The sequence below is a fragment of the Hylobates moloch genome, unplaced genomic scaffold, assembly GCF_009828535.3.
Source record: "Hylobates moloch isolate HMO894 unplaced genomic scaffold, HMol_V3 SCAFFOLD_10, whole genome shotgun sequence".
Taxonomy (NCBI): domain Eukaryota; kingdom Metazoa; phylum Chordata; class Mammalia; order Primates; family Hylobatidae; genus Hylobates; species Hylobates moloch.
The window spans coordinates 43,554,475-43,577,645 of record NW_026652285.1 but is presented as its reverse complement, the minus strand read 5'-3'; the positions used below and the strand labels follow the sequence as shown (position 1 = coordinate 43,577,645).

Sequence of the window (23,171 nt, the reverse complement as noted above, 5' to 3'; positions counted from 1 at the left end):
CCCAAAGATCCCTAATACACTGAGTATTAGTTTCAAATGTGAATTTTAAGGTGACACCAACATTCAGACCACAGCATGTTCTAATATCACTTTTTGTAAAAATTAAACCAGGCATATAGATTATGGATATATTTGTATATGAATAGTAAAAGTCTAAAAGGATATCACAGAAGAGAATAAAATTTTTGCAACAGAACTTTTTTTTTCCCAAAAATTCAAATGCTGTGTAAGGGCAACCTAAAGTGACCCAAGTAAAGTTAATGCATGTATCACTAGACATCAACCAGGAGGATTTTCTTTGCTTTCTTTCTCCTCAGAAACCTGTTGTAGGTGTTGTGACAATAATCATAAGCCTTATAATGGCAGGTCATCTTCTCCCAGGTATGGTAAAGCTGAAATAAAAGAAAATAAAAATGGTAGCAATGGTTTAACTATTAATGTTGGGAAATTATAATTTTAGGCATAAATATAATCAATGCCTTTTGAGCAGCTACTTTGTTCCTCTAGAAGAACTGAAAATTTTATTAAAAAAGCAAGACAGTCATGACTAAAAAGATAATTACATGTTTTAGTTATTTAATTAGAGCTGTTGAAAAAATGGGGACGAGCAGCCTAAGTTTAGCTCATCAACACTAAAACTATTCAAGTAGAAGCAAAATAGCCACCAGAAAGGCAGCGTATGGATGGTTTCCCACATTTGGGTTGGAAATTGGACTAAAAAATCTGCGCTGAGACTCTGTGTAGAACAGACTCAAAATTTTCTTAGAATAAAAGGAAAGAATGAACATTTGTAGCCTAGAAGGGCCTGAAGGAATCGGGCAAGACTAAAGAAGCCAGGAGGACTCCAGAGTCTGGAGTCCCAGGCAAAAACAAAGGTGTAGCTGCAAGAATAATTGAGGCAGGCCGGGCGCGGTGGCTCATGCCTGTAATCTCAGCACTTTGGGAGGCCAAGGCGGGCGGATCACCTGAGGTCGGGAATTCGAGACCAGCCTGACCAACATGGAGAAACCCTGTCTCTACTAAAAATACAAAATTAGCCAGGCATGGTGATGCGTGCCTGTAATCCCAGCTACTCGGGAGGCTGAGGCAGGAGAATTGCTTGAACCCGGGAGGTGGGGGTTACGGTGAGCCGAGATCACGACATCACACTCCTGCCTGGGCAACAAGAGCAAAACTCCACCTCAAAAAAAAAAAAAAAAAAAAGAATTGAGACAAATGCCTGGGCTCCAGTTGGAAACCAACCTAACGAGAGCAGAGGATTCACATTGGAGATTTGCTGGAAAGTATGGCAGTCCCTTAAATTCATTTAATCTCAACACATTTATGAGACTGCCATTAATATTTGCATGTCCCAGATGGGAAAAAATGGGGTTCATTATTTTATTATTTTGAGACAGGGTCTCACTTTTTTGCCCAGGCTGGAGTGCAGTGGCACAGTCTCAGCTCACTGCAACCTCTGCCTCCCAGGTTCAAGCAATTCTCCTGCCTCAACCTCCATAGTAGCTGAGACTACAGGCACATACCACAAGGCCTGGCTAATTTTTGTATTTTTAGTAGAGTTGAGATTTCACCATGTTGGCCAGGCTAGTCTTGAACTCCTGACCTCAAGTGATTTGCCCGCCTCGGCCTCCCAAAGTGCTGGATTACAGACCTGAGCCACTGCACCCAGCCCCATCATTTTATACATCAGTGGTAGAGTTTGAATGTTATTCTGTGATGAAAAGAAAGCAACTGAAAAATTCTGGTCCAAAATGTGGGCTGTAACATTATGGCATGGCAAGGGAGAGGGTAGGTACAGTGAGACTAATTGCAGGATTCCAGGCTCCAGGTGACAAAACCTTATAGATGAAAAGACACTTTGGAGAAATTTCACAACTCAATTCAGGAAATATTTCTTGGATATCCACAATTTGAAAAACACTTGAGTAAGTGCTAGTACCTTCTATGTGAAATGTCAGCCTCTTACTCAATTTCCTGGTGAACAATTAGTCATATTTCATAGAGGACTATTTTTCAGTGTATGAGCATGACTTGAAATGCCTCCTTTCTGGCAGTTATTTTGTGCAATATGGAAGAGCTCTATACCTTTGGCTACACCCTTAGAGAAGGAGGCATTGACCCAAGAACACCAATCAGAGTTTTTTCTTTGAGGATATGGAATAGAGTTGAGAGAGCTGAGCAATTCTGGGTATTGAAACCATAACTTATAGTCTCAGGAATTGTCAGCAATCATGTTTCTACATACTGGCTGACTTGCAGAAGAAGTCAGTCTGCCAAAAAAGAAATGAATAAAGACACAGAGACAGAGGCAGATATATGAAACAAAGTTTCTAGGCTCTTCCTGGAACATGGCTATCATCTCACATTTGATGTCTAAAGCCATATCAGTATCTTTAAAATAAATTATCTCTTTAGTAGGCTGAATAATGGCCCCCAAAGATGTCCGTGTCCTAATCCTCAAAAATCTGTGAATGTTACCTTATATGGAAAAAGGGATTGTGCCAATGTGATTAAGAATCTGGAGATGGGTAGATGATCCTGGATTCTCCAGATGGGTCCAGTGTAATCACAAGAGACTTGCAAAAGTGAGGCAGGAGGAATCAGATTCAGAAAGTAGACTGTGTGACAAGAGAAGCAGAGATTGAAGTAATACAATGTAAAGATGGAGGATGTGGCCACAAGCCAAGGAATACAGGAGCCCTCCAGAAGCTGGAAAAGACAAGGAATGCATTCCTCTCCTAGAGTCTCCAAAAGGAACTGGAACCGCAGACATCTTGATTTTAGCTCCTTCAAACTCATTTTGGATTTCTGACTTTCATAATTGTAAGAGAATAAATATGTGTTATTTTAATTCACTGTTTCTGGTGTTTTATTATAGCAGCAATAGGGAAGTAATGCACCCCACCCCTTCCCCACCTTCACAATTTTAAAAAATCAAGTTGGTGTCTATTTTGTGCAACCACAGACTCTAAGTCTACTATATCTTTTTAATACTAAGATGTCAGCGACTATGAGAAACACCACCAAAATAATACCAGATTTGGGAGGACAGAAATATTGCCACATTAAATGTATACATTGATCAAAAATTATATCCTGGATTCAGGATGTAAAAAACAATGTGCTTAGATTTAATAAAATAAGACAATATATCCTTCAAGTCACAACTAAAGGATACATTGCCTTCACAACTCTGCCTCTATGAAGCATTCTCCAGCCCACCACAATGAACTTTCCTTTCCTGATCAATGATATGGTTTGGATTTGTATCCCTGACCAAATCTCACATAAAATTGTAATCACCAATGTTGGAGGAAGGGCCTGGTGGGAGGTGATTGGATCATGGTGGCAGACTTTCCCTTTCCTGCTTTCATGAAAGTCAGTGAGTTCTCATGAGATCTGGTTGTTTAAAAGTACGTAGCACTGGCTAGGCATGGTAACTCATGCCTGTAATCCCAGCAGTTTGGGAGGCCAAGGCGAGTGGATCACTTGAAGTCAGGAGTTCGAGACCAGCCTGGCCAACGTGGTGAAACCCCATCTCTACTAAAAATACAAAAATTAGCGGGGCATGGTGGTGCGTGCCTGTAGTCTCAGCTACTAGGGAGGCTGAGGCAGGAGAATCGCTTGAACCTGGGAGGTGGACGCTGCAATGAGCCGAGATCACACCACTGCACTCCAGCCTGGGTGACAGAGTGGGACCTCATCTCAAAAAAGCAAAAAGTGTATAGCACCTCCCCCTTCTCTGTCTTCCTCCTTCTCCAGCCATGTAAGATGTGACTGGTTCCCCTTAGCCTTCTGCCATGATTATAAGTTTCCTGAGGCCTCCCCAGCCATGCTTCCTGTATAGCCTGCAGAATCGAGAGCAAATTAAACTTCTTTTCTTTATAAATTACCCAGTCTCAGGTAGTTCTTTATAGCAATGCAAGAACAGACTAATACAACAACACATCAAGCATTGAATCTGTCCTCTATCATAGCAATTGTCCCTCTACACAATACTGGTAAGTTTACCTGTTTATCTCCCAGCCAAACAGTGAGAGCCATGGTCCCTAGCTTAGTGCCTGCAAATAGCATGAATGAAGAAATAAATGGACAGTTCCTGCCCTCAACAAACTCCCAATCTGGTAGAAACACATATGTTACCATACGAATCAAACTTCTCAAAGCACTATAAACAGATTATATATACAGAGTCCTCTAGATTACACAGTGTACTTTTAATGTACATTCAAATTTGCAATAACTGGAAAGAAGGGTTGAAATAAAGCTTGGAGGGGCTTCTCAGAAGAAGTGATATTTGAGCTCAGATATGTTGGCCTTGAAGAATGAGTGGAATTTCAAGAAGCAGAAAAGAGGGAGCAGGGAAGAGATTTCAGGAAAAGTAGTATAGCATGACCAAGAAGAATCACAATGGCATGAAAACACAACAGAGTGCTGGAAGACAGGTGAGTGATTCATTGTGGCTGGAGCATATGCCAACATACTGGAAGTGGAATGCTCTAGATATGAGCTAAGGAAAATTTGATCTAGGTAAGAGCTAAAGATGACCTGAAAGTAGAAATGATAGAGGAAGCCTGTAAGACTGTGAAATATTTGTTATTTGACCCCATTGCCTAGCATACAACTCCTAAAATCCTTAGAATCTCCAAAGTGACACCTTTTCTTATTCTAGTGAGCTGACTGATGGTTGGCAGCCCCTAAGTAGTTGCAGAACGGGGGATAGTCACTGGAAAAAACAAGTCATGATTAGAGAGTTGGGACTTTCAGCTCCAGCCTCCCCCACCTCTAGGGAAGAGAGAAGGACTGAAGGTAAGTTGATCACCAATGGCCAATGATTTAGTCAATCATGCCTATTTAATAAAGCTTCCATAAAAACCCAAAAGGACAGGGTTTGGAGAGCTTCTGGATAGCAGAACACCTGGAGGTACCTGGAGGTTCCTGGAGGGTGACATGCCCGAAGAGAGCAAGGAAGCTCCACACCCCTCTCGTACCACATCTCTTTATTGGTATCCTTTGTAATATAATAAAGCAGTAAATGTAAGTAAAGTGTTTCCCTGAGTTCTGCGAACCACTCTAGCAAATCAATCAAACGCAGGGAGGGAATTGTGGGAGCCCAGATTTTTTAGCCAGTCAGTCAGAAGCACAGGGAAAACAACCTGGAGCTTGTGGTTGGCATCAGGAACAGAGTGTGGGGACAGTCTTGGAGACTGGGCTCTCAGCCTGTGGGATCTGACACTATCTCCAGGTAGACAGTGTCAGAATTGAATTGGAGGATGCTCAGCTGGTGGCCACTGCAGAACTGATTGCTTGCCTGGTGTTAGGGGGGAAACTTCCACACATCTGGTCACAGAAGTCTTCTGTGTTGACTGTTGTGGTGGTGTGAGAGCAGAGGAAAAATGGTTTGTGCTTTTTCCCCTCAAAGCAAAAATGGGAAATAGACAAGACTTGCTAATGGAATGAAAGGGCCATGGAATGGGTTAAATATAGCAGGAAGGATCAGTTATGCAGACACAACAGGGTGAGAGTAGATACAACCAATGGAAAGAGAAAAGTTAAAGACGACTCTGAAGTCTCTAGTCTCAAATGTAGTCACAGAAATAGTCTGGTGAGTGTGCAATTGTATATTGCAATTGCAATCCCATAAACATTTGCTGAATGGATGAGTGAATACATGAATTATAAAACAAATGAGTGATGAATTGAATGAATGAACAAATGAATAATGGTTCTTTGCCCAAACAGTGGCGAGTAGACACAAGGCTGAGGTAGAAGATGCATGGGACCTTTTAGTCAAAATTAAATCTAGGCTGAAAAGTGTTTTGGGGCCATGGCCCCAAATGCTTTGCCCACCAAGGTATTTTTCCCCCATGTGGTATGTCTGAATACGCCCTCAGTGAGTTCCCAATCTAGAAGCAACAGATATATATATATATCTCCAACAGATGTCCCCTAAGAAATATTTAGAACTTGGCATCAAAGCTAACTTTGTCATGGGAAGATGCTCCTAATAGGGTGCTCCACTGGAGGCCCCTGAATCAAGCAAGAGAAGGTGATAGGAAGATTGGAGGAAAAGCATGGCATCCCACATGACCCACAGATACCACAACTGGGAGCAGAGGTGGCCTCCGGACCAACCAGTCCCTTCCACTGGGCACCCAAATGCTTGAAGCCTCTCAAAAATTACTTACATGGCATTATTCTTAGTTATATTTATTCTCCACCCCCATGCCCACCCCTATCATTCTCAATGTATAATTTAAAGAATCCGTTCTGTCTTATCTTATTTGGTAAGCCTAGCAATGCTTCATCAAATACAGTGCTTTCTCTATTTCAGAAAAAAAAAACAAAAACTGAACTATCTTTTTTGTGTCAGTTCTGCCAAGGGATCCACTTTTTGTTTTGTTTTGTTTCATTGTTGTTTATTAAAACAGGGGTGGAAGGGCTATGTGGAGAAGAATGATGTAGGTGGAGGGGTAGAATTTGTTGCCATAGATATCTCTCTCTCTCTCTCTCTCTCTCTCTCTCTCTCTCTATATATATATATATATATACACAATTTTTTTTTCTGCAAAGCTTGTCCCTATGTAATCCAGGCAAAAGAACCTAATTGGTCTCCCCAGTGTTGCTGGCTTCTAGATACTGCAGGGGCTGTTCCTGAATTTGCTTCCTTTCTTAGGGATTTCAACCAGACTTGTCTCTGCTATTTGGGGTTTCTATGCTGACAGCAAAAGCTCCCTAGTGGCTCTGTTTCATTCAACCCATTTTACTGGGCCATTAGCTCAGTCTGCAGTGGCAGAAAATCAGGTCAATTCTACAAAGTACACAGACATTCCAAAAATTTTAATAACTGATTTTTTTTTTTCCTAATCATTTTTTTCCTCTCAGTTTCTCTATCTTTTAAATGGGGCTTAGAGGTTGAATCAGATCCGTGGCTTCTAAGTTTCTCAGGTTACAACTACTTATTAGAATCTGCTGAAAACTAGAAATCCTTTCTAAGAGGGAAAAAGAAAGCTGAGATTTGAAAGACTGTTTAAAGGGGTTCATGCAATCCCTAAACTTATCCACAGTCAGCAAGGGAAGAATCTATGTACCCCAGGTTAAGAAGTGATTGTGCCTCCATCTCTAAAGCCCTGAGACTCCATGCAGGCTGCCAAAACAGAAAATACACGATCATTTTTGGAACATCTGTCTCTAGAAGAAATCAGGCTGACAGCTGTATGAGCCATGATATTGTGAGCAGCAGGCCCTTGCCCATCCTCCTCCACAGCTGTTGAACAAATGCACTGAGGTTGAGAGAGTAAGATCCTGAATTAAGCAAATCAAACTATTCTCGACAAAGGCAATATGAACAGTCTGTGCACCTTCCAAGTCTCCTGTAAACCAAAACTCCAATGGTAAGCTCTGCCTTCAAATGAAGATTAACTGAGTCTTGTCAGTTATCTCAGTTTCTCTTGCAATCAAAGTCCCTGCCTCTAACTCCTAAAGGGCTGTCTGCTGACAAGAAAGCCACCCCTATTTTTGCAAGTGGCCTTTCTCATTATGACTTTATGGGATTGACACATAACTCCACTCACACTGGATTTTATACATGAACAAGCTTCTTCTGCTATTTTTTGAACCATGAGCTGCTGTTTCACAAACACGCACTACAACTATTGTCACATCTCTTCGTTTTTCCAGTGAATCCTTTGAATCCTCACATCTTGTTAGTTGGAAGTCTACTGTCTCCCCTTGAGTCTCTCTGCTCCCTCTTTTTTCCTCTAACTCCTAATTATGAAATTTTCAAACATACAGAAACAGTGAAGTAATAGAAAAATGAATATCTGTATACCCTCCATCTATATTCAACAATTATTGACATTTTGCCCTGTTTGCTTTCTCTGTATGTGTATATGTTTCTAAAACTATATGAGAGTAAATTGCAATAATTGAAACATTTTATGGCCAGGCCCAATGGCTCACACCTGTATTCCCAGCACTTTGGGAGAACGAGGCAGGCAGATCACTTGACATCAGGAGTTTGAGACCAGCCTGGCCAACATGGTAAAACCCCATCTCTACTAAAAATACAATAATTAGTCAGGCATGGTGGCACATGCCTGTAATCCCAGCTACTTGGGAGGTTAAGGAGGGAGAATCGCTTCAACCCGGGAGGCAGAGGTTGCAGTAAGCCAAGATCGCGCCACAGCACTCCAGCCTGGGTGACAAGAGCGAAACTCTGTCTCAAAAGAAAAAAGAAAAAAGAAAAAAAAGAAACATTTTACTTCTATATTCCTTAAAATTCATCTCCTAAGAATAATAATATTCTCCTCCATAACCACAATACCATAAGAAAATTTTAAATGATCCTTAATGTCATGTAATATCTGTTTCACACTCAAATTTCTGCAATTGTTTCCAAATGTACTTTTGTGATTATTTTTTATTTTCCAAATCATCACCCTCCGGCTGACATAGCTCTTTAACCTTTTAGTCTGGAGCAACCTCCAAGCACACACTTTGCTTTTCATGACATTGACTTTTTAAAGAGTCCAGGCCAACCATCTTGTTGAATGTCTCACATTCTGAATTTGTGTGATTATTTTCTCTTGTCTTATTTAGGCTCCTCTGTCCCTTCTACCTTCTATAAACTAGAAGTTTGGCCTAAAGCCTTTTTCAGACTTGGGTTAAATATATTTGGCACAGGCCGGGCGCAGTGGCTCACACCTGTAATCCCAGTACTTTGGGAGGCTGAGGCAGGTGGAGCACCTGAGGTCAGGAGTTTGAGACCAGCCTGGCAAACATGGTGAAACCCTGTCTCTACTAAAAATACAAAAATTAGCTGGGCGTGGTGGCACGTGCCTGTAAGCCCAGCTACTAAGGAGGCTGAGGCAGGAGAATTGCTTGAACCCAGGAGGCAGAGGTTGCAGTGAGCCAAGATCGTGCCACTGCACTCCAGCCTGGGTGACAGAATGACACTCCATCTCAAAAGAAAAAAATATATTTGGCACAACACTTCACAAGTATCTTAGGTACTTCTGTATTACAGTAGAAGCTCCATAATGCCATTAGTAGTGATTAAGGTAGAAACCACCAGATCTCTCCAATGTAAAGATATATTTTACCTTTACAATTCATAAGTAAACTGGTGTGACACTTAAGTCACATGAATATATCATTCCCCCAAGAATTTTACAACGAATGGTTTTAGTATGAAGAATTTTACACCTAATGGTTTTAGTATCCATTGATACAATTCTTGAATGAATACATTGGGGATTGTAAAATGTACCCCCTTCCCTTCTGGAATTAATCCAAAAATGTCAGTTCTACTTTCACATTCAAATGAGGTGAGCATGAGGTCTGAGCAGTCCACTACCGCCATTGCTTCTTCTTGTCACTCAGTGTCACTGTTGAAGACAGTCCCTGCACAACCCTAATGGTTCTGGTCCACCTTGAGATAGTGCCATTTGGATCCAAATCCTTGAACAGGCTGCTGTATTCCAAAAAAGAGGCCAATTCCAGCCTGTAAGTGCTAAGTGGAGCTCTGAGTGCCCCTCCTCTATGCTCCCAGTTCAATTCTCAGGTTCACATACGCAGACTCACTCAGCACATCAGCCTCCCTAGGAGGGCTAATTTCACAGTTAGTTCCAGCAACTTCCACTTCATGGGTTCCATGAAGAAACTGACTTCGTTCTTTTCCCAAAGACCCACACTAGGGGGCAGGCAGGTTTTCCTTTATAGCTAAATAGAGTGGGACTGATAATACTCCCTTGTCCACACTCACCCTTCTTTTTTCAGTTTATTTTTCTCACCTTATTGCACTTATGTTAGGTCTTTGGAAAAAACTGATTATTGTGACATGTAACACATATGGGAAAATCTGTGTAAATAAAGGTCTGGCTAATAAGCCCAATGAGTTCCAACATCTGAGAAGACCCAGTTATACCTGTCCCCAATAACTATTATCTCCTTTAAAGGTAACCATTACCAGGCACAGTCGCTCATGCCTGTAATCCTAGCAATTTGGGAGGCTGAGGTGGGACGATCACTTGAACCCAGGAATTTGAGACCAGCCTGGTCAACACAGGGAGACCTTGTCTCTATACAAATATAAAAAAATTAACAGGACGCAGTGGCACAAGCCTGTAGTCCCAACTACTCAGAAGAGTGAGGTGGGAGAATGGCTTTAGCCTAGGGAGTTAAGGCTCCAGTGAGCCAAGAGCACACCACTGCACAGCAGCCTGGGTGACAGAGCGAGACCCTGTCTCAAAAATATAAATAAATAAAGGTAATCATTATCATGACTTTTATGCAGTGAAGTGCTGGTAAATGTCTAACAACCCTTTCTCAAAAAAAAAAAAAAAAAAAAAAAAACCTCTCAGACTGTACTGCTTGCTGATTTCCTTGATGTAAATATTCCAACTGTGGCTGATTCCAAGCTACCAACAGAGATTTGGGTTGAGATGCCACAATCAGCTCTCCGGATACAGCACAGTCCCACTCCAGCAGACTACTGTGTTTATGGTAACCACCTCCTTTCTTTCTTTCTTCAGGACTTTACTGCTTATATATACATATTTGAAAACCTAAAGTTTAATTGAGTTATCTTTATGTAATTGGAATAATATGTGTATGAATCTCATCAATGTTATTTAGACTAACTATAGCATGATCATTTACATGGAAATGTAGGGTATCAGTGTGTAATTATACCACAGTTCACTGGACATTGGAATTGTTTCCAGTTGGAGGCTATTAAAACTAATGAAGATTCTGTTGGGTCTATACTTATGACTGGAATTTCTGAGTACTAGGATAAATGTGTCTTCAACTTCATTACATTAAGCAAAATTTTCCAGAATAGTTTATCAAATTACATTCCTTCCCACTGTGTATGACATTTTGCTTCTCTCCATATTGTCAGTTGATATGGTCAGACTATTTAACCTTAGACTTGTAGAGAGTATAAAATGATATTTCATTGTGTCTTAAGGCTTTTTTCTGATCACTAATTAGCATCTTTTCTCTTGTTTTTGGCCATTTGGATCTTCTCTGCATTCTCAACTGTCCTTTTATAATTGAACTCTTTTGTGTTCCAAAACAGCCAGTCACAGTGGTTCACATCTGTAATCCCAGCATTTTAGGAGGCCAAAGCAGGAGGATCACCAGGAGTTTGAGACCAGCCTGGGCAACATAGTGAGACCTCATTTCTATAATAAATAAACAGGCTGGGTGCAGTGGCTCATGCCTGTAATCCCAGTACCTTGAGAGGCCAAAGCAGGTGGATCAATTGAGGTCAGGAGGTCTCTACTAAAAATAAAAAAAATTAGCCAGGCGTGGTGGCACATGCCTGTAGTCCCAGCTACTCAGGAGGCTGAGGCACGAAAATTGCTTGAACCCAGGAGGCGGAGATTGCAGTGAGCCGAGATCACACCATTGCACTCTAGCCTGGACAACAAGAGTAAAACTCCTTCTCAATAAAATTAAATAAATAAAATAAAATATTTAAAAAATCTATTCCCAATCAAACCAGAAAAACTCAGAGTGGAAGCTGGAAATTGCTATTGGAGATTAGAGAAAGGATTACCTGTTTCAGTAGCAGTGGCTGCATGCAGCCTTCTAAGGGAAGCTATGATTAGTGACTGAAAGGCAATGTGCCAGGTGCAATTGCATATGCCTGTAATCTCAGCACTTTGGGAAGCTGAGGCATGAAGATTGCTCGAAGCCAGGAGTTGACACCAGCCTGGGCAACATAGCAACACCTTCTCCATACTAAAAATGAAAAAATTAGCCAGGCATAGTGGTGCACACCTGTAACCACAGTTATTCAAGAGGCTGAAGTGGGAGGATCACTTGAGCCCAGAAGGTTAACGCTGCAGTGAGCCATTATTGACCACTGTACTCCAACCTGGGCAACAGAGCAAGACTCTGTCTCAAAGAAAAAAAAAAAGACAATGTACCCTTCTAAGAGTATCTCCCCAAGTGATTCAACAGTATCTATACCCCCACACTTCTACCTTCAATGATCCAAAGTCATTTCTGGCACCTCTGCATAGAGAAAAACTGCACAGATTTAATCTCTGGCAGACCTTCCTGTATGGTGTCCATCATAAGCTACCTGTAATTAATCTTATGCTTATACAATGTACATATGTTCAAATGCTTTTACAACTATTGATATACTTTCTTCATAGGGACACTTAGGCAGCTTGTGACTATATATATTAAGCCAGTCCATTAACTTGTTAACTTTTCCAAAAGCCTAGTAAATTTCAGCCAGGCTAGAGAACAGAACTCAAAATCATAAGGTATATAAAGTAGGACTTTGAAACAGCTCTACAGGGTAAATAGCTCTGGCTAAACTAGGCATACTGAATTTATCTGCACTGACTACAGACATAATTATCAACTTCTGAGCTACCGTTTGTCATGTAACTGTAATTGCAAGACACTTCATATCCTTTGCGTCTAATCTTCAAAACAGCTCTACAAAGTAGGTTTTGTTATCTCCAACTTGATGAGGTAATGAAGGCTCAGCATAGTTAAAAGGTATTTCCAGGGTCACACATGTAGTAAGGAGGGAAACTCAAATTCAAACCCAGGTCTCTTAAACTCCAAAGCCTATGCTTTTCCCACTCCTCTGCCTCTCACAACGGATGCAAAGCCTGAGTGTGGGATTTTGTCATTCTTTGAACTCTGGGCTGCCAAAGAGAAGCACTTCAACTGGAGCTCATTTAATCAGACTAACCAATGAATCCCAGTGGTGTTTTCTCACATCTCTGTTTACCATAATTATTTGTACAAAGTACTGTCATGTTTAATTTTAGTCAGTGTTTACCTTCTCCAAATACTTTTGTGCCAAGAAAATAATAAAAAATCAACCTGAATAAGGCATTTTGGGTGGTAATTTTAAAATCAATAAGTAAAACAGGTAGGAGAGGGAAGATTTGGAACCATAAATGTCTATTTCCTGAGCTTGCTGTTAAGCTAAGTTGAAATGCTTAAATGTTTCCCATTCTACATCTCAAAGGAATGACCACAACATTCCATTACTTACAGTTTTGACAACAAGTAATCCATCTCATCCGACTCACCTGTTGAAAAGCAAATGGATCCACTAAGCAAGCCAGAAGATGATAAATGGGGAACAAAGTCTTTGCTGGCTGTGGCTCATCCATCATGTCTCCCAGGAAATGGGACCCAGGGGAGCAGATATGAGTGAGGACATGTTCCCTGTGGCCTCCGGGAAGGAACAGGCCACCAAAATGGCTTCTCCAGACCTACTTGGCTTCAGGTTACAGATTACCAAATTGCTTTCCCTGCTACAGAGCATCTAAGTACTCAAACCTCACCCCTCAGAGGCAGTCCTCCCATTCATTAAGAGGCACCCCCCCGAAAAACTAACCTTTTCCATGTCTTTCAGTTCTCTACTTGCCCACTTTGAGAAAAGAGAAGGCAACCAATGTTTATTGAGGGCTGACTACAAGTCAGCCAGTTTGACACGTTTTCTCTTCAAACAGCTATAACAGCCCTGTGAGGTGGGCATTATTAGATATATCTCTTTTTCCAGAGAGATTATATCTCTTGCTCAAGGACACACTGTATCAAGTGGCAGAGTTGAGAATAATTTCAGGTCTGTGCAGCTGGAAGGTCTGATAATTCTTGACCCTTCTTCTAAGTAGGTCTCTCTGTTCTTTGAGGTCATGTGTCTACAGGCTAGGAACCGAACACTGCTTTAGACCTCTAGAGATTTTGAGCTGGGGGGAAGAAAAAACCCTTACCAAGTCATCTACTTCCAATATCTCTCTTATCTGCCACAATGATTTACTCTCCCTAGGCTAAGCCATTCTGTGCTAGCTGTAGTCCCACTCCAGAAAGCACATCTGGCCGGGCAAGGTGGTTCACACCCATAATCCTAGTATTTTGGGAGGCCAAAGTGGGCAGATAGGTTGAGCCCAGAAATTTGAAAGCAGCCTGGGCAACCTGGCAAAACCCTGTCTCTACAAAAAATATAAAAATTAGCCGGGCATGGTGGCATGCACCTGTGGTCTCAGCTACACAGGAGGCTGAGGTGGGAGGATCGCTTGAGCCCGGGAGGTCAAGGCTGCAATGAGCCATGATCACACGACGGTACTCCAGCCTGGGTGACAGAGTGAGACCTTGTCTCAAAAAAAAAAGAAAAAAAAGAAAGAAATCACATCAAACTCATGTGAGTAGAGTGGCGTTGTAACAGGAGACAATGCTAAATCTCCCTTAATTTTTTATTAAATATTTACAAACTTTTCTACCCTACCTATTATTTTATCTTTACTGCTATATGTATTATTTATTATTTATCACAATATTGAGTTGGAAATCCTGATTTAGTCTAATCTTTTGCTTTCTCAGCCAAAGAAAACCAAGTCAAGCTCAGCAAGTGTGAGCTATTTGCCCAGGTAACCTCATTTATAAGTGGTTTTGCTAAAGCGAGCCTTCTAAATCATATCTTGGTTCCTGACACTACACTATAATATACAATTATTAATCCTGGGCAAGGAGAAGATCTTGTTCCTAGTGCCTCGTGGACTCCCCTCTGGGTGCCCTCTCCTTCAAGGAGAAGGATCTTCATTCTACCTTTTCATCTTTGAAGTTTGCATTCTCTGTGGGTAGAGACCACCTTTCTCCCCACCCCTCTCCCAGTCTCAGAGCCTCTCTTCACCAGCTGTCTCAGAGAAAAATGAACTAAGCCAGCACTCTGATGAGGATAGATAGGCAGCACAGTTAACTGGGCTGCAGAGCTGTGCTTCTCAAATATTCTGGTCTCAGGATGCTTTATACACTTCAAAGTTATTGAGAACCTGCCAGGCGCAGTGGCTCACGCCCGTAATCTCAGCACTTTGGGAGGCCGAGGGTGGATTACTTGGGGTCAAGAGTTCGAGACCAGCCTAGCCAACATGGTGAAACCCCATCTCTACTAAAAATACAAAAATTAGCCAGGCATGGTGGTGGGCACCTGTAATCCCAGCTGCTCAGGAGGCCGAGGCAGCAGAATCGCTTGAACTCACGAGGCGGAGGTTACAGTGAGCACAGATCGCACCACTGCACTCCAGCCTAGGCAACACAGCAAGACTCTGTCTCAAAACAAACAAACAAAAAACAAAGTTATTGAGAACCCCAAAGAACTCCAAACCAAACAGACCAAAAATTAGTGAGAAGAATAGCACTGTTTTAAATGTTTGCAAACTGCTTTAGCATCTGTCTTAATAGGAGACAGCTGGAGTCTCATAATCTGCTTCTGGATTTGCTCTGTTGTGATATCACACGTCATGTAGTCTCTGGAAATCTCCCCTATACATTCATGAGAGAATGAGTGTTTTAAAAGGCAAATACCAGGCTGGGCATGGTGGCTCACACTTGTAATCCCAGCACTTTGGGAGGCCAAAGCAGGAGAATTGCTTGAGCCCAGGAGTTTGAGACCAGCCTGGACAACATAGTGAGACCGCTGTCTCCACCAAAAAAAAAAAAATTAGCTGGACATGGTGGAATGCACCTGTAGTTCCAGCTACTTGCGAGGCTGAGGTAGAAGGATTGCTTAAGCCTAGAAGGTCAAATGAGCCCATATCACACCACAGCACTCCAGCCAGGACAACATGCAACAGAGCGAGACTTTGTCTCAAAAAAAAAAAAAAAAAAAAAAAAAAAAAAAAAAAAAAAAAAAAAAAAAAAAAAAAAAAAAAAAAAAAAGCAAATCTCATCTTAGTGTTACTCAAAAAGTTTTGACTTCACACACACTGAAAGGGTCTCTGGGACACACACACACACACACCCCTGCGGGTGTCCCAGGACCATACCTTGAAAGCTACTGCTATAGAATAATGAACATGGAGTCAGAGGAGCTCCAATCCTGGTGACCACTTACTGGGTATGTGACCTTGGGCTTGAATTCATGCATAAGAAAGAGCCTGGCACAGACTAAATGTCTTCTAAAAAGCTTTTTAAAACCTGCTCCCAAAATATTTATGTAAAAAGAAATATGCTTAGGGATAGTGCCTGATTACAAAGAAATGACCCTCAAGACGGGCTATCAGGCAGGCTGGGAAGCACAGATGGGAAGTGAATTTCAAAAACCTTTGGCAGTGGTGGGTATCCCTTGAGTCATTCTTCCCAACCCTTGGTTCACATCATGCATGTGCCCACTTTATGGAAAATTCCAGCTGTGGCTGCATATATTCTACTTACTCCAACAATTATCTATCGTATCTGGGCCTTTCACTCCTTACCAATTCTTCTGAACCTTCCTCTGCCCACACCATTGAACAAGAAGTCTTCTAAGAGTTTCCCCTGCAGAAATGAGTCTTTTTGATTGAATGACCTATTTGTACCTGCTGTTGGGCTCTTTGTCTTCATCCTGACAGAGACCACCAGAGCTGTCCTCTCTCTCCTGTGCCTACCTCTGACTGCAGGCATGGACAGTGGTCTGGGACTCATCCCAATCTATTTTCTCACTAGCTAATGAGCAGGAATTCTTAATTAGACTTAGTTCTTGGGGAATCATTTCTGTGGATGTTATAAATAACAGGGTGTGGTCTGCATTCAGAATCATAAAAATTAATTTTGGCTATGTGGTACACTCTGCCATTCCTATTCAGCCACAGAGGTCCAAGAACACTAAGGCCATATTCCTGCCACCAAGGCAGCAGGGTTTTGAATTTTAGTTGAATTATACTGCCCAACTTCCAAATTATTTGTTTTTTTGAGACAGAGTCTCGCTCTGTCACCCAGGCTGGAATGCAGTGGCACAATTATGGCTCACTGCAGCTTGGACCTCCTGGGCTCAAGCAACCTTCCTGCCTCAACCTCCCAAGTAGATGGGACCACAGGCACATGCCACCATGCCCAGCTAATTTTTTATTTTTAATAGAGAAAAGGGCTCACTATGTTGCAGGCTGGTCTCGAACTCCTGTGCTCAAGCAATTCTCCTGCCTTGGCCTCACAAAGTGCTGGGATTACAGATGTGAGCCACTACACCCAGCCTCAACCCTCAAATAAAACAAAGACCTGAGGAAATATGGGGAGGCCCTAGCTGCCTGGACTTGCAAGTCCTCCGAGATTCTATTTGAATAGAGTAGGAACCACATGACTGAAATGTTTAGGAGGAGGAAAGGCTATTAGAGGTAAGAAATACAAATATCCTATACTAGAGAAATCTGGTGCCCTACACTAGGCTTCATCAATCTGATAGGCAGGTAGCACAAATAAATACGTGAAACAGGTGAAAACTGTGCTTAGCAGGAGAGTACACACTCCACCTGAAGGGGGCAGCACCTGCAGCTGACTGTTACCAGGCCGCACAGTGGCCCCAGTGTCACCAAGCTTGATTTTTCAAGAGACCTCAGAAATCTGGACTTTTTAAAATGTGAAATCTGCCACCATTTAAATGTTTGCACATTTTAAGTCATACATATTCTCCAATAAAAATTCAACAAGGCCGGGCGCAGTGGCTCACGCTTGTAATCCCAGCAGTTTGGGAGGCCGAGGCGGGCGGATCACGAGGTCAGGAGATCGAGACCACGGTGAAACCGCGTCTCTACTAAAAATACAAAAAAATTAGCCGGGCGTGGTGGCGGGCGCCTGTAGTCCCAGCTACTCGGAGAGGCTGAGGCAGGAGAATGGCGTGAACCCAGGAGGCGGAGCTTGAAGTGAGCCGAGATTGCGCTACTGCACTCCAGCCTGGGCGACAGAGTGAGACTCCGTCTCAAAAAAAAAAAAAAAAAAACATTCAACAAAAAAGTTTTCCAGTAAGTTTCCACAAAAATACCCATGGGCTGCCAATTGCATCTGATAGCCCAAAATTTCATTCCTTGGAAGGCAAGACTATTTCTCTTAACCTGAAACACTGTGGCTCCTGCCCTGTGTTGCCCAGGGCTCAATTTTTGTTTTGATCTTCTAGTGTGATGAGAATTTGCACATTACACGGTCACACGACACGTAGAACTGTAGCTGATAGTTTGCCATTTCCGGAGCTGATTTCACGTACTTTTAACAGATCTCACAGGCTTACACAAGGATATTCTTCCTTCTGGAAGGTTGCAGAGATTAAATAATTATAGCCTGACTTCAGCTACTTCTGTCTTACCTCAACCACCACTGCTGGCTCCACTCTGTTCCCCAGAGTGCATGGCTACCCAGCACGGTCAATACTTATTTCTTGGTACCCTTTGGCAAGAATGAATCACACTGGATATAAATAAATAAATAGATCCATTCATCCTAGGGGAAAACCAAAAGGTAAAGCAGAACAGTGAGCAGAGAAACAGGGAAAAGAACCCTATGAAAACACTTCGGGCCAGTGTGGTGGCTCAGGCCTGTAATCCCAGCCCTTTGGGAGGCTGAAGTGGGAAGATTGCTTGAGGCCAGGAGTTCAAGGCCAACCTGGGAAACATAGCAAGACTCTACCTGTACGTTTTATTTAAAAAAAAAAATCTTTTTAAACAACAAACCTAAAAGTAGCAAAATGAAGCAAATAAACCTAATTATGTGTCTAGTTGGTGGCATAACCACACAGAGATAAACTATTTCCTATTACTTTAAATATAGAACTGGACAAAAAGCTATATTTGGCAATTATATTGTTGGCTATAGTATTGATATTGTTATTCTGGGACTGTTGTGTCTGTATTGTAGAATAAAGCAATTTAGTAGTTATATTGTATCACTGGGGCAGAATCCAGTGGCTCACGCCTATAACCCCATCACTTTGGGAGGCCAAGGCAGGTGGATCACCTGAAGTCAGAAGTTTGAGACCAGCCTGGCCAACCCTGTCTCTACTAAAAATACAAAAATTGGCGGGCATGGTGGCAGATGCCTGTAATCCCAGCTACTCAGGAGGCTAAGGCAGGAGAATCGCTTGAACCCGGGAAGCAGAGGTTGCAGTGAGCCGAGATCACACCATTTCACTCCAGCCTGGGTGACAAGAGCAAAACTCCATCTCAAAAAAATAAAAAGAAAACAACAAAAAAAGTAGTTACATTGTATCACTAGCAATTACAATTGTCAACATGTGAGAAGATAAAGATATAAGACTGAGCCTGGGCAACATGATGAAACCTGGTCTCTACAAAAATTACAAAATTTAGCCAGGTGTGATGATAAGTGCCTGTGGTCCCAGCTGCTTAGGAGGCTGAGGTGGGAGAATCATTTGAACCTGGGAGGTTGAGGCTGCAGTGAGCTGTGATTGCACCACTGCACTCCAGCCTGGGCAACAGAGCAAGATCCTGTCTCAAAAGAAAAAAAAAAAAAAACACAGATGTAAGTCTGATAAAACTCTGTAGAACTAAAGTTTAATTAGAAATTTTACTTTGGAGAATTTGTTTTTAAAAATGCTAATAATGCAATTTATAAGCTTTTTCTATTAAATATGCATATGTGTATATATATTTCTTTGTTTGTTTGTTTTGAGACAGAGTCTTACCCTGTTGCCCAGGCTGGAGTGTAGTGGCATAATCATGGCTCACTGCAACCTCAACCTCTCAGACTCAAGTGATCCTCCCACCTCAGCCTCCCGAATAGCTGTTATCACAGGTGCATGCCCTCACACCTGGCCTTCTATTAAATATTTAACATATTCAAGACTATATGTGCAATAAGCACAGAGTACATATTATTGAGCAATCAAGATCTGTTATAAAAATATATCTTGTGTTAGGCCATAAAGCAAGTTTCAATAAATCTTAAATGAATAATAGCAGAGCAGCTATGTTCTTTAACCTCAATGCAATAAAATCAAAAGTCATTAACAAAAAAAAATACATGGCTCAAAAAGACAAAAAACAAAAACAAAAAAATCCCCCCAGGGCCAGGCACAGTGGGTCACACCTGTAATCCCAGCACCTTGGGATGCTGAAGTGGGTGGATCACTTGAGGCCAGGAGTTCAAGACCAGCCTGGCCAAGATGCCAAAACTCTGTCTCTACTAAAAATACAAAAATTAGCCAGGTGTAGTGGCGCACACCTGTAGTCTCAGCTACTCAGGAGGCTTAGGCACAAGACTCGCTTGAACCTGGAGGCAGAGGTTGCAGTGAGCCAAGATCACACCACTGCACTCCAGCCTAGGCGACAGAGTGAGACTCTGTCAAAAAAAAAAAAACAAACAAACAAACAAACAAAAAAACATTCCCCCAAACCCACTGTATGTTAGGAAGCTACATAATATATTACAAAGTAACTCTTGGATCCAAAAGGAAAACATGGAGAAAGTTAAATTCTTAGGACTAAATGATAATGAAAAAAACTACACGTTAAGATGTATGGAGCACAGCTGAATAAGTACTAACTTTGAGGGAAATTTATAGCTTTAAATTGGGCCAGTAGGTGATAAGAAAAAACAAGATTGGCAGTCAATTCAAGAAATTGGAAAAAGAGCACAGAGCAAATCATCGCCCCATAAAATGTTTTACTTCAATGCCTTTTCACTTTTTTTTTTTTTTTTTTTTTTACAGTCTCAGCTCACTGCAACCTCTGCCTCCCAGGTTCAAGCAATTCTCATGCCTCAGCCTCCTGAATAGCTGGGATTACAGACATGTGCCACCACACCCAGCTCATTTTTTGTATTTTTAGTAGAGACAGGGTTTCACTATGTTGGCCAGGCTGGTCTCGAACTCCTGACCTCAGGTGATCCGCCTGCCTCATCCTCCCAAAGTGCTGAGATTACAGGCATGTGCCACTGTGCCCGGCACCTCTTTTTTTTTTTTTTTTTTTTTAATAGGGTTGCTCTTTTACCTAGGCTGGGGTATACTGGCGTGGTTTCGCCATGTTGCCCAGGCTGGTCTCAAAGTCCTGGGCTTAAGGGATCCACCTGCCTTGGCCTCCCAAAGTACTGGGATTACAGGCATGAGCCACCGTGCCTGACCAAGAAATTTTACTTTGAATGCATGATGTATTTTATCTTTAAAATGTAAATGAAAATTTCCTGGCTTTATCACCTAAAAAACTTACACACAACAACCAACCCAGTATATGAGTTCCTCTAGCACACTAATTGTGCTTTCTAAATATCATTTTCCACTATTAAGAAAAAAATCTACTTAAAGAGATGATTGCTTCTAGGTCTAAAACCAAAAATGTACAAAATGAACCTAGAACATCTTGTCATATCTGAAAGCAAGGAAGCTATCAGACTCCTAGGATCATACCAAAGGACTTAGGAACCAACATATTGGTCGAAGATGGGCAAATGTGGCCATCAATTAAAGATAAAAACTTCAGTAGATTAAAAACACAGGTATGTTTCTATCGATACGTTCATACTGATTTTTTTAAAAGCACCGTCATTGGTTACTTTTGGAAATTCCTAAGGATCCAACTCATTATCTTGAAAGTAATAAACAGAAGAGAATCAAGCATTTATTTTGACTTTCCAAAGGGACTCTATGTCAAGGCAACCAAATAGTTTACATGGGAAAGTTTCTCTTTATAGATGTGTTCCAGCAAATAAAGCATGACAAAATTAGAATGCTATCATTTTGCAACCCTACTGAGTCAATGTCTCTAGGCAATGAATTTTTTTTTTTTTTTTTTGAGACAGAGTCTTGCTCTGTTGCCCAGGCTGGAGTGCAGTGGCGCAATCTCGGCTCACTGCAAGCTCCGCCTCCCGGGTTCATGCCATTCTCCTGCCTCAGCCTCTCCGAGTAGCTGGGACTACAGGCGCCCGCCACCAAGGCCGGGCGCGGTGGCTCACACTTGTAATCCCAGCACTTTGGGAGGCCGAGGTGGGCGGATCACGAGGTCAGGAGATCGAGACCATGGTGAAACCCCGTCTCTACTAAAAATAGGCAATGAATTTCAATGGCTGCTCACAACCCTAAGGGAAGAGACCTGGACAGACAACAAACAGCAACTCTGAAGTCTTGGGTGGGGGGTGGGGAACTCTAAGTAACAATTTGCACCAATTTGAATGTACCACAAGGGATTGAGAATAGAGAACACATTAAATGGTACCAGGGTGAAATGTGGAACAGTCAGGAGTATCACAGGTAACCAAGTTGCTCTTGGATCAATACAACTGCCGTCAAACAACTAAAATCTTTAATGAGTCCTAACCACCATTGAAGAATGCACTCATTTTTAGTGAAGCTGAGGCATCTAACTGCTGAGATTGTTCCACCTTCTCTTGCCTTCTACAATCATATCCCTAAAATAAACCCCATTAACCAAAGTTCCTGATCATATCTATTTCTTCATTGAAAGTGTCCTACACATTAATAAGAAAGTACATACTTTGTGAGGCCGAGGCAGGCAGATGGCTTGAGCTTAGGAATTTGAGACTAGCCTGGGCAACATCGTGAGACCTCACCTCTACAAAAAAATAATAACAAAAAAGTAGCCAGGTGCAGTCAAACATTCCTGTAGCCCCAGCTACTTGGGAGGCTAAGATGGGAGGATTGCTTCAGCCCAGGGGGGTCGAGATTGCAGTGAGCCAAGATCACACCACTGCACTCCAGCATAGGCGACAGAGTGAGACCCTGTCTCAGAAAAAAAAAAAAAAAAAGAAAAAGAAAAAAAAGAAAAGAAAAAGAAAAAGAAAGCACAAAATTTCTTCCCTAGCCTTTGTACACAAGCACTTTCCACCAGAGTTCCATTGACATGCCACTGAATTTGGATAATCATGTGAACCTGGATTTGATAGGAAACAAATGAGAAAATCAAGTCTAAAGGAGTTTTGACTGCTTGAAGAAGAAAAATGCTGTGAAATGTCTATTTCTATCATTTCCATATGTTGGACAACATTTAGACCACTCAAAAATATAAATTATAACTCACAGAGCTTTATTATTTATATTAAAATGGAAGCTTAGAGAACATCTCCAGAAACTGTTACCATTCAGAGGGCTGTGACTTTTCAGCAGGGAGGAGATTTCCAATGTATTGTTAACATAGCATTAAAGGTATGAAACAATTTCTTAGAGGTCTAAAAATGGCAGAACAGCTCCCCTGTTTCTCATAGTGTCTCAATCTTTTCCATATTTAGTGAGCAAGAGTCAAAAATATCAAAACTCCTGGGAAATTCTCAGTAAAAGAATGTATTTTTGCTCAGCATAATTTAGTTCCATTTGTGGTTTTATCGTGCAAGACTCAGGATCTGTTATACTTGAAAGAGGGAGAAAGAGGAAACATGTCTGTCAGCCAATGGTCCAAATATTCCTTTATCATTTG

The 23,171-nt window shown here is 41.7% G+C and overlaps 1 long non-coding RNA gene across 1 annotated transcript in view; it reads right to left on the bottom strand.

The window, feature by feature from the left end:
• Positions 1–374: 374 nt before the first annotated feature.
• Positions 375–23,171, bottom strand: part of LOC131384414 (uncharacterized) — a 66,480-nt gene continuing 43,683 nt past the window's right edge. Inside the window, exon 3 of the long non-coding RNA XR_009215241.1 lies at positions 375–392. This is a non-coding gene — a long non-coding RNA (uncharacterized LOC131384414). The remainder of the gene's footprint in view (positions 393–23,171) is intronic.